The sequence below is a fragment of the Antechinus flavipes genome, chromosome 3, assembly GCF_016432865.1.
Source record: "Antechinus flavipes isolate AdamAnt ecotype Samford, QLD, Australia chromosome 3, AdamAnt_v2, whole genome shotgun sequence".
NCBI lineage: Eukaryota > Metazoa > Chordata > Mammalia > Dasyuromorphia > Dasyuridae > Antechinus > Antechinus flavipes.
The window spans coordinates 54,708,031-54,711,004 of NC_067400.1; positions in this window are offsets into that span (position 1 = coordinate 54,708,031).

Below are 2,974 nucleotides of genomic sequence, written 5' to 3' on the forward strand. Positions count from 1 at the left end.
AGTGGATGATATCTGGAAGTGAAAGAATATGTTCAGCTATCCTTGGGTACAAAGGGAATGTCAGTTCTCAGTAATTTCATCCACAAGTCCATACTCGAGGACCACTAGTCACCAGATTGTAAAGGTAATGTTCAACTGAGCCAACTACTGGTTTCCATTTTTTCTTCTCTGAGAAAACAATCTTTTTTAGGGCCATTTGAGTAAATTTAAGAAATTCTTTTTGACTAGACCATTTTCTCCCCAATAATTAGCCTTTAGTCTTTAGAACTTCAAATCCTTATTTTTAACGTCAAATTCCCTCTTGTTATTTATTTATGTAGAGTTTATTTAATATTAAAATATCTATTGTGGTATTCTTACCTTTACAGATAGGACTTTGAGGAAGTCCAAAGGCAAAAAAAGAAAAAAAACTTAGTAATGAATAGAAAAAAATAATATAATAATGTATTAAAGATATGTAAAACAAAACATTTATATGTATAAAAAATGACTGTTCAACATTCAAGAGGGAAAAAATGCCCCTTCCACTCCCTTTGTCTCCTCATTTTTATGCTTCCCTTATTTCCAATCCTTTAGCTTATTTTCTTTGTATATGAAAAATATAAAATCCTCTGTCTGGCTTTCAAAGTCCTTCATAAGCTTTTACTTTTCCTGTCTTATTTCTTGCAGTCTACCATGTACTCTGTGATGCAGAGAAATTGGCTTCTTGCAATTCTTTGAATAAGATGTTCCATTTCCTGATTTTCTATAATCTCACTGGTTAGCCCCCGTTCTTGGAATTCTCCGCCTCCTCATATGCTTTTACAGGTTACTCTGAAGTCTCAGCCAAAATTCCATTTTCTATAGGAAGCCTTCTCTGACTTCCCTAAATATTAATTATTATGAATATTAATTAATATTATATAATATAACAATGATAATTAATATAATTAATATGATAACATTAATGTTAATATAATGATTAATAAATAATCAATATTATTATTATGAATAATTCCTGATGTTCTGTTGGGTACATGATAATATTGTCTTTTCTTTTGTTTCATTTTATTTTGTATTGCTTTTCTGTTTTTCTTTTTGTTTATTCTATTTTTTCAAATAAAATAAATTTGGGAAAAATATTAATCCTTACCTCTGATGAACTCCAATTTATTGTATACACATACACACAAACACATATATATGTGTTTTACTTCTCTCTCTTTTTCTCTCTTTCTCTTTATATATGAATAGAGATGTCATTTTTTCCTTTTTTTTATTTATTCTGTTTTTTCACAAAATAAATTTGGAAAAATATTAATCTTTACCTCTGATGAATACTTTATTTTATTCTATACAAATACATACAGACAAATACACACATGTGTATTTTACCTCTCTCTCTCTCTCTTTCTCTTTACATCCGGATAGATATGGCATTTGCATTTTTATCCCCATTTAGTCTATGAACATCTTGAGATTAGTGACTATCTTTTACTTTTCTTTGTATCCCCAGCTTTTAGCACAATATCTGACATATGGTAGGCACTTAATACATGCTTATTGATTTTTTTTATCCACAGTATTTATCTAGTTTGCTTGCCCATGAGAACTTAAAGAACCTCACATGGATTCCTTTTTGAAGAACAATGACCACTAGCTTCCAAACTTGATTTAATAATGTCAAAAAGTCTTCGCTGTCTTAGAGAAGAGAGTGCATATGTATCTTGGCTGTAAAAAATCCTGAAATGAAACACTAAAACATTTGCCTATGTTATAAATGGATAAATTTAGTATGTTAATAGTGCTTTTTATGTTAATGCCCTTTTGAATTGAAGAGATTTGTAGGCTTTTCCCTTCAGAAAATATTTTTCACCTTGTATTTTGAAACCTTTAATACATTTCACCAGTAACACTTTTGGATCAAAGATATTAAATATCTCCAAGAGCTGGAAGTGATAAATAGAAAAACTAAATTAAATCATAAATGATAGAAATGCTCTTAGTTTCTTAGACATTGTATAAATATCTCCAAGATAAGATAGTCCAAGGATCAACATTTTGTTCCTTTTATGACTCTGTAATGCCAATGATTTGTCACAAAGGAATCATAGTTCCCACCCCTTTCATTTGTTAATCACTCTCTCTTTCCACATTGTTTATATTCCTGGTCTATAGTAATCCTTTGGATTTCTTTAAAAATTTTTTCTAACATTTTTATTTAACATTTTGAATTCCAAATTTTATCTTTTCCTCTCTCCTGCTTCCCTAGATCCCCTCCACTCTCTCTGGGATAGTAAGCAATCACATATGGATTATACATGTACAATTATGTCAGACACTTCCATATTAGATATTTTATGCCAGAAGACATAAATAAAAGAAAAAGAAAGAAAGAAAAGAGTGAAAAATAGTATGCTTCAGTCTGTATTCAATCAATTCTCTGAGGTAAATAGTAATCATCATTTAAGATTATCTTGGGCCATTGTATTGCTGAGAAAAGCTAAGTCATTCACAATTCTTCATCAAATAATACTGTTGTTACTATGTACAATGCTCTCCAGATTCTGTTCATTTCCACATACATCAATTCATGTGATCAATACAGGCTTTTCTAAAATCATTCTGCTTGACATTTTTTAATAGCACAAAATACTCCAATACAATCATATACCATAGTTTATTTAGTCATTTCCCTATTGATGGATATCTTTTGATTTCCAATTCTTTGCCACCACAAAAAGACCTGCTATAAATATTTTTGTACAAATAGGTCCTTTCCCCTTTTTGGGGGAAGTCTTTGGGCTATAGACCTAGTATTGGTATTGTCAAAGCATTTGTAACGTTTTATAGCACTTTGGGAACAGTTCCTAATTGCTTTCCAGAATGATTGGATAATTACAGAAATCCACTGGACTTTGACCTATTTTACGTAATTCATACTTCATCAATGCTAACCTTTAACTAGGAATCACTCGATAAAAAGTAGGGACAG